The sequence below is a fragment of the Prinia subflava genome, chromosome 2, assembly GCF_021018805.1.
Source record: "Prinia subflava isolate CZ2003 ecotype Zambia chromosome 2, Cam_Psub_1.2, whole genome shotgun sequence".
Taxonomy (NCBI): domain Eukaryota; kingdom Metazoa; phylum Chordata; class Aves; order Passeriformes; family Cisticolidae; genus Prinia; species Prinia subflava.
The window spans coordinates 11,656,336-11,670,709 of NC_086248.1; the positions used below are offsets into that span (position 1 = coordinate 11,656,336).

Genomic DNA, 14,374 nt, shown 5'->3' on the forward strand with positions numbered 1-14,374 from the left:
TTCAGACTCTGTTGTAAGGCAGTGTCCTCGACATGAGGACAATCATGAGCAGAACAGCTTTCACACAGAGGTTGTACTGTTTACTTTCTTGAGGGTTTTCAAGATCCGACTGGATAAACACCAGAGCAACATGGTCTGACCTCAAAGATTCCTTACTTGGAACAGGATGTTGGACTAGAAACTCCCTGAGGTCCCTTCCAACAGGAATTATTTTATGATCCTGTGACCCTATGATTTTTCAATTTTTTTGACACAGGTCTTTTTCCACACATATAAATGAACCTTCCATTTATTCTTACCATTGACTCAGAATTAACTATCATTATCTGTTATTATCTATTTGACTGCTGACTATTGACTTTCCATAATTATCGCTGTATTTATCTTTCAGTTTAGTGATATTTAGTTCATTTAAATATAGACTCAATGCTTGTAAGAGATGTAAAGTTATTTAGAGAACTCTGAAGAACCTGTACAGCTTTTCTAGTTCAGATGCCAGAAAAGGCTGAAATAGTTTACTAAGGATATTTACATTTTTAAAAGTAGTTTTAATATAATCTAGGCAAGGGATAATATATGAGCTATAATTATTCTAATTCTAATAAGAGAGAAAAAAACCATAATGCACATTTAGGAAGTGAGGAAAACATTATCTCAATGTTCCTAATACTTCTATTGCTGTGCTGTTTGTATTTCATGCTAGACAAATGATAGTCTAGGCTTGGAATGTCTAAATTGTGGAGGGCTTAAATTGTTTTCATGTTGGCACCATCTCAGATGGAATCTAACAGAACTGATACACTTACACTTTCTTTTCATTTTTGCACTTCTTTTTAAAGACGTAACATTCTTGATTTTTCAGATATTAGGTGAAAAAGATAATTATAGGAATGTGAGGATTTCTTTGTCAAATGACATGTAAGACAGTGTTAAACTTATCTTCCTTGATCTCAAATAAATTATTTTTTTTTTTAAGGGAGGCCAGTCTCCTACTGGCTTGCATGTAGTATAGATGTTCTACATTTTGTGAAACATGGACAAGGAGAAAAAAGGGCCCTGCAGAAAAAACTCACTAGGTTTACATCAAGGTATTTTTATGCATCCTGATACATCAAAGAACAGACAAATCCAAGTGACTTTAATAAAAGCCATAGCATGTTCTTTAAGATAATTGCTATATCATAAGAGCCAAATAATTGTAGAAGAACTCATTTGTTTAAATTCCTTGAGTTTGCTGGGCATAAGTAAATGCCCACTCCAGTAACAATCAGCCCATCTCTCTCCACACTGTGCTGGAGGCTGTCACATCTACTCAATATCTTCCTCTAGAGTTGACAGGGTAAACATATCTTAATATGGTTCCGTTAAAATAAAGTGACCCAGGAGAGAAATACTACTTAAACTGTTTCATCTAACCTGTCTCATTTTGACTACAATAGCAAATCATCCCAGCAAATCTTTGGGGACAATAAACAGAGGCAAGCTGTGAGTGGTGGTGAGGTGGTACCAATCCAATGGAACTGAGAAGATGACATCCATTCACACCTTAATGCTCCTGCAAAGGAGGGTCTGGATCCTGCAAATCCTTTCCAAATAGTTTATGCAAGACAGGGTATCAGATCATACTTGGTTTGATGTATTCTTTAAACAATGGTGCTGCATACGTAAAACATTTGCTAAAAACAATATTTAAAGCTGCAAAGTTAAGATTTTAGGAATTAGGAAATATCAGAATCAAAATTTTCATGTACATTTCCCACAGTCCAGTTGGGCACCTACCCTTCTTTCTGGCTGAACAGCAGAGGCCTGGGGAATTGCTTTATAAACAATGGGCATTCTTGTATATGGATTTTGCAAAAGTTGGATCCACACTGATATAATATGGGAAATTCAGAGCTTGGCTTTTCCTATTACAAAAGACAGGAATCTAATTTAGCAACCCAACTGTTACTTCAAAACACTTGTGTAATTTCCTATAACAACTGCTCATCACTTCATACAGCTTCAAATTGGAGTCCTGGCCTTTTAAATTACCTACAAAGATTTCAGCTCAGTTGAAGTTTGGTGACTGCCATGTAACAATGGGGCAAAACTACATGGCCAAAATTTCCATTCCATCAGCTCTGTCCTCCTCTCCTTTGAAAGAGCCTGCTGTACTCAAGGAAAGCTCTACTGCTTATTTCCTGAAGCATATGCTGAATATTGTGTTGGTCAGCAGCTATATGAATGAAAAGAAATATAAATTGAAAGAAGAGTCCTAGGCCACCTGAAAACTTCAGCGGCTCAGGAGTTGCTTTAGAAACAGTTTTCTTGCTGTACATACACTTAGCTCTGACATGACTACAGGAAAAGTGATTGAGGACCATTTCAGTTCTCTAAGTTGAATGTGTTCAAATTCAATGAATCCTACTGGTCAGCAGAGGAAAATAATTTTAGGAGTAGAACAACAATAGCCATTATGTTCACTGAGGAGTAGCTGTAGGGTTGTGGTTCAGCTTATCAGCCATGCTGCTAGAAAAAGCTTCATTTATTGTTGTTGCTTTGAAAGGAACTACATAGGCCTGGCTGTTCAGAGTATTCAGACTCCGTAATTTTGATCCAGACCAAGACCTCTTGAGAAACACAAATAATAAAAAAAACAACAGGAAAGAATAATCAACTTTTATAAATGTTCTGCATTGATAGGGTATTATACATGATACATTTCTATAAACAACCTTTGTCCCTGATGAACTCCATAGATCTTACCAAAAATTAAAAAAAAAAAAAGTTTTATAATACTGGAACAAAACAAATATGCACAGGTTTCTGTAAAGTGTCTTCTATAGCAAATGTAAAAAGACCAGCTGACACATCACCACCAAAACCAGAAGCTCTCTGAAAAATGTCCTTTCAATGACATTCACACATGATATGATAACTCTATATATATAGCACTTCAACTTTGTGTTGCTGTAGATGCTGTGTTAGCTTCTCAAGATTTCAAGTCAGCATTCCTATGTGTGGGAATAGGATGTTGGGAGCCTTTGTTCCTCTGCTTCTCTCCATAAGTTCTATGTGAGTTTGGTGAAAAATGAAGGATTTTCTACACAGAAAATAATAGAGAAGAAGCAGGGCTGTGGTTTGGGATAATCATGACTTCATGGGACACAGGTTGGATTGCTGCTTGTTTTCCATGTTTGAGTAAGAAAGTATGTGAATCATGCCAGAGACACATTTAAGCTGGATAAATACACTGAAGAAAATGTCTAACAGATTATTTTAAAAAAACCCTAACTCACATAAATTCCTAATCATCTATCTATAGCTCTGAACGATGGAAGTTATCCATCTTATAGCCTTGTGATTCCTGCAGTATTGGTTACCTCATTTGCATAAAATGAATAGAATAAATTGTTACGAATCCAAAAATATACGGTTGCCAGGATACATCTTGCTCAATGCAAATGAAAATGGGTTTGTGCCGACCAGCTTAGAGTAGTTTGAAACTTAGACATTTTCTTATTAATAGTGATAAATGAAACATTACATATACAGTGAGGTATTGAAATTATTAATTTTTTCTTGGCAAAAGGAATGTTACTTCAAGCAAATCTGAACTAATGGTTGTACAATGTAATTCTGCTAAAATACCCTGATGCTTTACTGTAGAAGCAGCATTCAGAGTGAATATTCCATGCTTGCTTCTTTATAAACTTTTGAATGTAAATGGTAAGTTTCTTGTTAATTGTTTTTTTATGATTTTCGGTGCTACAGCCTTAACAACAAGCATCTATCAATGTATAGAAATATTATTATTATGCTTTATCCATGCATAATATGTGGGTAAAGTTGTTATAGTTGACAATCATATCCAAAAAAAGTCCTAGGATCTAACTACATTTCAATACAATGACACAGATAAACTCCTATTTAATGTATACTGTTCTGACTTGCTAAAAATGACAGAAATGTGATTTGTTTTGATTTTTAGCATTATATTTTATAAATCTCATTTTTTAAGCTGCACACATGTGTAGCAATATTTTTAAAAGCCTGTACCAGAAATTAAACTATATCACCTTTTTGAGTAAATTTGTTTAATTTGCATTGAATGCCTAATGAAAACAATTAATGCATAAAATAATTACATTTTTATTGTCTGGCATTCAAGTTGTATACATGTCTTTAAAAGGGGATTATATATCCTATATATTGACTTCCAAACAGGTCGATATTTTGTGAATGGGGATCAGATTTCCAGCTGTATTCAGATGAGACTCCAGTGGTTTTGGTGAGTGGTGTAGCTGCTCCAATCTGCCATTGCTGGTCCCTTGTCAGCAAAGGGCTGGCTGCCCATGCCTCTGCCAGTGTCATGTGCCAGCTGATACAAGAGAGAAACTGGGGGTAACTGCAGTCAAAGCTCAGTGTGCTCTGAGGAAAAAACAAAACAAACCTCTTTATGCTGAAGATACCTGAAGCAATTGAGATGAGGAAGTTTTCTCTATACCCTTACTAATGGTTGGTTCTTTGACAGGAGACAAAAATACTGACAGAGCCACAGCAGCACTTTGTTTCGTAGGAAACAATTTCAGACACAATTCAGAGTTGTAAAATTATAGATTAACTCCTTCTCTCCTCTTCTGATTTGTTGTGTCTTGAAAGCTACTGGCTTCACTCCTAATTTTCAGTCACATAACTGAAAAAGATTATGTCCCTAAATTATAAAATAGCACTGAGGTTCCTCTTCATAAGTTGCCATTACAAACAATATCAGTGGTACTGTGAATTATACAAGTGATGACAGGATCGTACTGAATATTCATATAATTTACTTCATAGAATATATAATTATGCTTTTTTTTTCTGTGTTAACCACAAAAAGAAAGGGCTTCCAGACTGAGGAAATGATTAAGGGGCTGATGGAATGGGCACTGAAATTAAAGACCCTCTCCTTTGAATTTGGCAGTTTCTGAACAGAGCTCTAAACCTTTCTTTTCCTGAAAATGCTCTTTGTACTAACCTGTTTCCTTTCAGTCTGCACAGAGCTAAAATGAGCATTAAGGAAGATTCCCTTTTGTTCTACAAATAAACTCCCACATGTAATATTGGAGAAAAGTGCTAGATAAATACATTAGTTCTGCTTAGCAAGTTAAACATCAAAAGCTGAAAACTCATGTGCCCATCTGTTCTGAGACTGCTGGTTGCATCCAGGTGATTTTGAATGCAATCGTGCATAAAGCCATGAGTTTCAAGGCTTGCAAGACACCATACTCTACAAAAGACTAAACAACACTGTTCCAGGTAGATAAAAATACAAATATTTGCCAGTATTGCAGATGACTTTATGAATCATTCCTGTTTAAAAAAAGAATCTATGTCACCATTCAAATTTCAGCAGATGTTATAAGGCCAGCACCTAAAAAAAATCCAGATTGCTGCTATGCTGCTATGCCCTAGTTTCGCCATGGCAAACTGGTCGTGTATACATTGTCATAACTGTGAAATAAAAATGTGTTAGAAGTCCTTCAGATTTCAGATTGCAAATCAATTTGGATGGGATTCAGTGGGAGATTCAGACTCCTAAATTTTAGATGTCTATCAGCAGGTGTCTTTAGTTACATGACTTAAATTTCCACTGCAGTGATGACAGATTCACTTAGGTAGCAATGGGCATCCTGCAGGTCACAGGACCTAGAGGTGCTTCTGGAAGACCAGTAGAAAATAAGGCAAGATACCTAAGGGTAATTTCAAAATCTCTGGATGTTTGTGCTCATCCCACCCATGGATCACGACTGGGGTAGCTTTCTGCTGTGATACGCAGACTGTTAGTGGCTGGCCCATTGCACTGCTCACCAGAGAACTGATTTTAGGTTCACACCTGCTTCTTGTGATATGTGAACTTCATGAAAGTACCAGACCTGCATTTTAGTACTGCCTGTAATGGGAGATTACACACCTAAATAATGTCTGAGAAATGAAGGTGTCTGTATACCCAAATTTAGAGGCACAATTCACCTCTGTAAATGCAAGCACATCCTTTCACCTGAGAAAGTTTAAGGTTCTTGAGGTATCAGGATGGGGCTGGTAGAGATGAGACAGAAATTTATGGGTATCCTGCATCTCTTCAAAGAAAAAACTGGGTGATATGTGAGATCACTCACAGAGCCTAAGGGATAAAAATTACTTTACTGAGGAATCTGATCCCAGTTTGTCTCACACAAGCACCAAGATAACAGTTTTACACAGAGAGTTATGGCTTGGCTAATATGCCAATAGGCAGTTAAATAATTGTTTCCTGGTCTCTAACGTCATCATCCAAAGCTGAGAATCTGAAATCTATCACTCGCTTGCCATTTCCCCTACAGGCTGATCAACTTCAGTTTCATGACAGTATGCGATGCTACATGTAGATGTTCTACAGTTCACTCCATCAATATCTAGCAGTCCCTTTATTTTGGCAGGATTTAAAAGCTGGATTTTTCTAACTCCTAAATATTACCTGGATACAGAATAAAAATATTCTTCTGGCTAAGTCCTTGATGAATTCAGTGCAGACAACTTGAGGCCATACATAGCATGCAGACATAGAGTCAGGATATTCCCAAAAGATGGGTGACAGCTGCCTCTTCTTTTGTAAAAGCATCCAGTTCAAGACACAACCATTATAAAGCAGTCAGAATGCATGCCCCAGAAAAATCATTAAAAGGGACATTACGTTGCCAGCTGGGAATCTGAGATTCAGTTCTTTCTCCTGGTTCAAGTTTTCCATGTGACTGTTCTTCCCACTTGAAAGTGGAGCAATGCTATTTACTTCTTTTAAAAGGTACTTTGAGACTTGTGGGTAAAAAATGCAAGCCAGCAGCTCAGTGTTCTACTAAGCTGGGTGCTGTAAGGGTAGCTATACTAAATGTGCTACAGAAACAGACACCCAGCCTTTTAATAGACTAAGTATGTCACTCGAATTACTTTCTAACTAGACAATTTGGAATTTTCAGACCAAAAAAAGAACAATTCAAGGACATCTGGATCCAGCCTGGGTAAGGGGAAGACGTTAAATCATGAAAGTTATGCTGCTCTGGAGTGTTTGCTTGGAGGGAGTGACAGGCCAGAGGGTCAAGGCAGCAGCCGGCCCTACATGCTCACAGCTCCACCACACCACTCCACTTCGCAGCGCTCCAAAACTTGCCTTATTCATGAGAATCACACCTCTCAGAGCACACAGCTCTCCTCAGCGCATTTGCCCGAGGCAGGAAGCAGCTGTGAACTCTCAGGTTCACTAGCACAGAGTTGTGATGGCTTTGTGGTCGGGATCACAGCTTCTCACATTTAAAGAGCTCAGCAAGCAAAACCCTTTGAACAAATGAGCAGGTATTTCTGTACTGTACTTTTAATATTGTGCCTTGTAAGTTTTTTGTTTTGCTTCTCTTTTCTTACTTTCTCGCCTTAAATGACGCACAGAATGGCTTTTGGGGAAGGGGGAGACCAAGTGCTGCACAGCCATTCCGGCGACTTTAACCTCATTTAACCCGCAGCACAGCAAGAGGAAGTACAAAGTATTTTCACGAGCTGTGAATGGGCTCAGACCTGGTTTTGACGTCTTGAGGAAGCGCTGCCTTCTGCAAAGCCAGAAATGCAAAAAAAAAAAGCATGTGAAGTCCCGAACTCCAGGGTTTACATACAGACACCGTCCCGTCCCACTTCCCCCACCCCAAAACAGAGGTCACCAGAGAGAGGGGGATGGGATCCCTGCGAAACGGGCACGCTTAAGGTCAGTGCCCATGCTCCCGGGCAGCGCGGGTGGCAGCCACACGCCCCCTGCCCTGACCCTGAGCGGGCAGCCCAGCGCTCCGACTCCCCGGCTGGGGAGCCCGGGGGTCCCCGCGTAGGGTCTGCACGGGGTGGGGAACCCATCCCCGTCCGCATCCCCATCCCTGTCCCCATCGGAGGGCGCCTCGCCCCGCGGCGCGGGAGGCGGGTCCGGGGAGCCGCGCCCGGGGCGGCCGCCGGCGGGAGCCGCACGCAGCCACCGCGGGGCGGGGCGGCTCTGCCAGCGTCGCGCTGGGCCGGGCGGGCTGGGCCGCGCCGCAGCGCCGGCGGCTGATTCGGAGGCAGCGGCGGGGGATGGACGAGGGTACCTGCGGCGGCCAGCGACGACGGGCGGCCCAGGTAAGAGCAGGGAGGGACGGCGGGGCTGCGGGCTGCGCGGGGTGGCGGCCGAGCCGCCTCTGCCGCTCCTTCTCTCGGCGCCCGCGCATCGCGGCGGGGCGGGGACGGCGCGCTGCAGCCCCGGAGTTTTCTCCGCTCCCCTCGATCTGAGCCCCCGCAGCCGCCTTTGTGCCCATTCCCCGGCCCCGGGTCGCCGCGGGGGCTGCGGGCGGTGGCGGAGGGACCCGCAGGGACACAGCCAACTGTTGCCCGGGAAGCGCCGGCCGCGGAGCGCTGCCAGCGGCCCCGGGGCGGTGAGCGCCGGCGGCTGGATTCGCCTCAGCCCCGCTCGGAGAGGCATCGGGTGCGGTGCGAGCCCGAGCGCAGGCTCCCGATTGGCCTCGCCCGGCCGGGGAGACGCTTCCCCGGCCACTGGGCTCTCCCGGGTGGGTCTCCGGGTTTTCGCTGCCGGCCGGTGGATGCAGGGACGAGCAGCGGCGGTGCGGGAGCCGGCTGTGCCCGCGGCAGGGCCCGGGGGAGCCCGGCGGTGTCGGTCAGACAGCGCGCCGCTGTGCCCGGCTGCACTGAGGGCGGGGGCGGGGGAAAAAGAGAGATTAAGCTTCAAACTTTGATTATGCCGAAAACTTTCTATTCCAGCTGCTGATGATTGCTGGATGTTGGGTGCCATAAGCGTGGTGTTTCCGGAGGGATGTACCTAGACAGGAGATGAAAGACGGGCTCTGTAATGCTGCATTCATCTCGCTTAAATCGCTGTCCATGTTGGGAGGTGTTACAGCGAACAGCTAGCATGCTTGCATCTATTCTTCCTATTATTATTATTTTTCTCCTAATTTGAGTCCAGGACCGTTTAGTTTTATTTATTTTTCTCTGGGGTTTGTTTTGCTACGGTCTTAGTAATACATTGTGCCAGTGTGTAAAATCGAATGCTCCGTAATTCACTGGCAGCACAGCGAGGCTCTTAACTGCACAGGCTTTCAGTGGCGCTGCTAATAACTTGCCGAGGGTGGTGATGTGAGTTGATTTCCAGCCTGTTCTGGTCTCTAGTTGCCATACAGACCATCTCTACACTCTCTGTTTTTGTTACCAGCTCTAAAGTCACTTTACATGTGTTTGGGGAAAGGGTAGGTTAAAGAGGACAGAGATGTCTTTGCTTTGCTTCTTCTGATTTGACCATCTGCAAGGCCATAAAAAAAATTCAAGTTATTTTGGCTGTGAATTTTTAGAGGGGGAGATTTGGAATGAAATGCTGTCGTGACATGAGGTTGCCTTGTGGGCAAAGATTTTCACAAGCTCAGCACAGCTCTAGAAAAATACCCCAACTCCTATTACACAGGGAAGAGCTGAGCTGATACTTCCTTTTTCTCTCCTATGCTAATTTTCATATTTCTGTAACATGTAAGGAAGACTGTTACATCAGCAATGTACTTTTTGTTTAAGTAATTAACAAAACAAACCACGTAATTTCTCGCATTTAAATCTCCTTTCTACTCTCCTGTAATATCCCCACTTCCCCTTCTCACTAGGCCCAAATTAAAAACTAATGGTAAAATTCCTACTATTTCCTATGGTAGACTTTAAAAAAATGTTTTAATGAAACTAAATTACAAATTATGGGAACATCATCAAAGGTTTGACTTAAGTTTATAGAAAGCATAAAGTAGCGACTAAGGATAAAATTCTAAGAATCTTATTCTTCAACTTAAACTGCCATAGTATAGTTTAACTGCTGGTCTTTAAAGTTTCACTTGATGTAAACTATGGCAAGTATAAGCAAGGCTTTCTGAGTTACTTCTATGGTTTCTCAAAGAAATATTTTACTGTGCAATATTTTACAGTATTCTGCTCTGTACTTTTTCAGTGCCCTCCTGTGCTGCTTTTGCAGTGATGCTCCATTTTTTTCCCCCATGAACTTCTGCTCTTTATTAAAAACTGAGAAGAAACAAACCACAAGTGATTGAAAAGACAGTGTATACCAGTAATTATAATAAAACCCCCTTGATTAAGTCAGAAAGGAAAAATGGTGATCATCCTGGATACTATTGCATAGTTACTGTCGTCAGATGTCATTCTGCCATGACAGTGAGTCTATTAGTGAATTTTACAGTGCTGAGAAGATAATTCATTGTTAGTGTGCTTAGCTTGTCCTCATGACATCATTTTTGATGCTGTTTTGTCAGGCTGAAATATCTTGTCCTCAGCAGTATGGCAGCCTTACAAAGACATTGAGGATTTGCATGTGCAGTATGTTACAGATTTCCACACTGTGTGATAAACAAAACAAGCTTAAATACTAGATGTTATTTAGATGAATAATAATTCCTGTACTTTGACAGAAATGAAACTTTGTAGGTGTACAGCTACTGTAAGTAAGACCTCTTTATCATATTTTATCTACTTCTAAATGCCATTCTAATTAGAGTTTTTGGAGAAACTGAAAAATATGTTTTGTGGAATTACTGACATTCTTTAGCACTAAATGTATATTACATGCAGTAGCACATGAATTTAATAATTCAATTCACATTTATACAAACCAGAAAAATGCTATTCTGTATCCAGACCCTGTATATGATCCAGACATCGTTAAGTCTACTGTTAAAATCCCTGGAGACAAACGGGGTATTTTACTGGGACCTATAACGTCAGTGGATAGGGGTATATGGATGCTAACAATATATGTTAATTTGAAGCAGCCAAACCTCTTAGTGTTTCCTCTGTACTGAATTCAGTATGTATTTGGATCTATTTCAATATTATCAATCATTCTTTTAGCAGTTCTTTCCACTCATGTTATCTAGGAATGCAAAACAGTAACACTAAATCAGAGAAAACAGTTTGAGAGGCATGAATTAAAATATTTAATATATGGGGAAGTTTGAGAGCTGCAAAAATGCAGTCATAAATTTGAATTTTGTTGTTTAAATTAAAATTGTAATAGAAGTCGCTCTGCACTCGTGTGAATGATGATGAGAGCAACCTGAATGATTTGAGCTGTCCTACAGGTCCTAATTGTTATGAAGTACCAGGAATTTACCGTTCTTCTACTTAGACGAAATTCCAATTCCTGCTTCCTATTAAAATGAAAAACATGTCTTATTGTCTCTCTTTACATACTGCTCAATACAAGTTCTTGATTTAAACTGGTAGCAGTAGTTGATTCTACAGAAAAGACAACAGTAATAGGTATAGGACAAGAACCTTTCAGGACTGGTGTGACCCAGTGCCACACTGACACACAAGTACTTGAAAGATTTTTATTTAGTATTGTGGGTTTAAAATGTTTAGAAATTATTCCAAAATGAAGATACCACCCATGAGATTTAGTTAAACATCACTCAGCCTTTCCTTAACTCAGGAACAGTTACTTTGGCATGCTAGCAACTGAAATTCTCTTGTCTAATTTATGAACTTGTCAATAGACTCGAAAACCAGTGCTCTGAGAGACTTCTTTGTGCATACTACCATTTTTTTCCATGACAGTACTTCTGTAGTGCTTTTCATCATGGACAGGTTGACAAATTTTAACAATATGGTTTGGATGACCAGCAGTGCAAAAGGTGAAGTTAATGCATAAGTCCTAGTCTTATCTTTGAGTAAATCTGTGTAAGGAATTTATCATGTTTATAATGTGTGAAATGTTAATTTTGAAGGTTCCAGTAGCAGTGCAGCTTGTGGTGTTAAGTGCGCCTGTCATAAGTGCTAGTCTGGTTTGGTTCAAGTCTTGGGTTAATAAATGTGATTTGTGAACGTGTGTTCCTCAGGCCTGCTGAAGAGCATCCATAACATCCATTCAGCATGGGAGTTGTTGTGTCTAGAATATGGCATGGATCATACTGAAATCTTGAGTTTTATCCCATTTGTCTGTGATGAGCTCGGGATGACAGAAAGCAAGTTTGCACAATATAAAACCACTGTGGATGTGGTTTGGTGTTTTTAAGGGAATGTGTAGACTTAAACTGACATTTTAGATAAAAGTCATTCTCTACTGTCCTGTATCTCTCTGATACACATAGGTTTGACTTAAAATTTAAATAGTTGTTAGAAGCTTTCTTATACATAATTTATGGGATTCGGGCAGTGGTGGAGGGGGTTTCTCTCTGCTGTATTACTGCCTGAATTCATAAATTATTTGAGTGGCCTATTTTACAATTAGATGCCTCAAAGCTGAGGTTGATGGTCCTAAAACCCATGTCTAAAAGCACACGTTTCTACATATTTTACTGTGAAGAAAATGAAATGCACAGAACTTCTTTTCTGTATTCATCCATAGCTGTTACCACCGAGACTGTTCTGGAGAGTGGAATTTCTCTCCTGCCTCACTGCCTTTGGCATCCAGAGATGGGAACGTTCCCTCAGGATTAGGCAAGCTTGTTTTGCTAAGAAATAAGTGTAAGCTATTTACTCAAACTTGAGTAGAAGCATTTGCAATGATGTTAATCTCTCTTCTCTTCATGTTTTATGGTGCATTAGTTGCGTCCCATATTCATTAAGTGTGACACTTTATTCTCTGTCCTTTTTAGCTTTAAGTACCTTGAGCTCACATCACCCTCTTCCCAAGAGAGTGAAACAAGCAGAGTGTCATAAGCTGTCCTTTATTTCACCTGCAACCTTTGAGGAAAAAAATAAATAAAAAAACCACCAAAAAACAACAACAAACAATCAAAACCCAACCCTCAGTAATTAGGCCAAAGGCCTAGGCTCTTGCCCTTTGATTAAGGCATTCAGGTGAAGGAAATCTGATTTCTATAGGTGTTTCATTCTTTCATCCAGTAAATATTTTTCTATTTCATAGCTTCTGCAGGAATAGTCTTAGGACAGACAATAGCCTGTGGTTTAGGGCACTACCCTGGCGTGCAGAGATGTTGTTGGAAGGCTGTCTCTCAACCTGAAAAGAGTCTACCACCCACTTCTACTTCCTATGTGGTTGCTTTCCTGATGCTTTTAAATAGCTTGGTGGTGCTTGAGGGCATGCTCCTGCCCTCTCATCCGAAACTTCAGAATTGCATGATGCCTTTCCTCAGGAGCCTGTGAAAGGAATGACTTTGTATCTTGCTTCTAGAGAGGCCTGAGGGTTTTACAACCCTTTTTAATAACATAGGTACCTCTTGAGCTCCCAGGAATAGGTGACATCAGTTTAAGGTACAACCTTCACAACTTTCTTATCCATTAGGTTAGGTAGCTTCCTGCTTGCTATCCCAGTTATCTTACTTTCCCTTATATACCCAAATTTCTTGCAGCCATGCTCAAAATTCTTCTTTGAGTCCAATTTGGATTTCTATGGGTTTCTTTGGGTTTCTTTTTCAGGTTTTCACGGATTAGCAAATCTAAAAAGAGCATAGATTTTGAAGGAATTAAGCCAGACTTTGGCAAGACTGAGGACTTCAGAAGAGTCTTTCTTTTGGGTTTAGGATGCAGTTTGAGTCTGTTTTGATTCAGATGTGGAGTGTAAATATTTTGCCTCGGATGAGATGCTTTGCAACAACTGTTGCATCTATACTTGGTTAGCAGGGTCAAGGAGGACAGAAGACCCATGTCCTGCATAGGCCCATGTCCTGCAGCACCTACTGGGATATTTCAAAACAGCTCAGTATTATTTGCCTCTGCAACTGAACTGAGCCCAGTAGTGTCCTAAGAGTATTGTTGCCTAAGCCGTATATGGTTATTCAGAAGTGGGAGGAAAGAGTTGTTTTCAGGTTTTTCGAAGATATTTCAAAGCAAACCTGCTTTCTGTTTTATTTTCTTTATTGTGAGTGTATTTAATATCTAGCTTGATCATTATAGTTTTCATTTTGCAGCTGCCCCAGATAAAATCTGGAAGGTTAGCTTGAGTTAATGGCTGTCTGGGAAGAGGGGAGAAAGTTCATCTTCTGGTTTCTCTCGTGCATGTTAATAATGGTGTGGGGCAAAAATTCAGTTTTTAGCTGATATTGAAATGCTGAGAGGTGGTGCCACTTACAGAGCACAATTGGTTTTGGAGAAGAAGGAAAATTCTCTCTGATCACTGATCCTTATGATTCTATCTCCAGTAAATTGATTCCAGAACTGTGTTTAAATAGCCTCCATGGGAGACATACAGTAGTATTTGTTTGGTGTGGGTGATCTGTTGGTCCTTATTTTTCAGAGGGGATTGCTATAATACTGTGAGATCTGGGGAGGGAAGCAATGGCAAGGGGAAGATTTTATAACATTTCTCAGAGTTGTTGAGATCTGTAGAGATTTGAGAAGG

At 40.8% G+C, this 14,374-nt stretch overlaps 1 protein-coding gene across 4 annotated transcripts in view; it reads left to right on the forward strand.

Annotated features, from left to right (window-relative positions):
• Positions 1 to 7,999: 7,999 nt before the first annotated feature.
• Positions 8,000 to 14,374, forward strand: part of CYRIA (CYFIP related Rac1 interactor A) — a 54,329-nt gene continuing 47,954 nt past the window's right edge. The window contains exon 1 of one of the 4 annotated variants that reach the window (XR_010083801.1): positions 8,000 to 8,148. The gene's annotated coding sequence lies outside the window, so the exon portion shown is untranslated. The remainder of the gene's footprint in view (positions 8,149 to 14,374) is intronic. The other 3 variants (XM_063424633.1, XM_063424648.1, XM_063424639.1) reach the window with 3 other exon arrangements.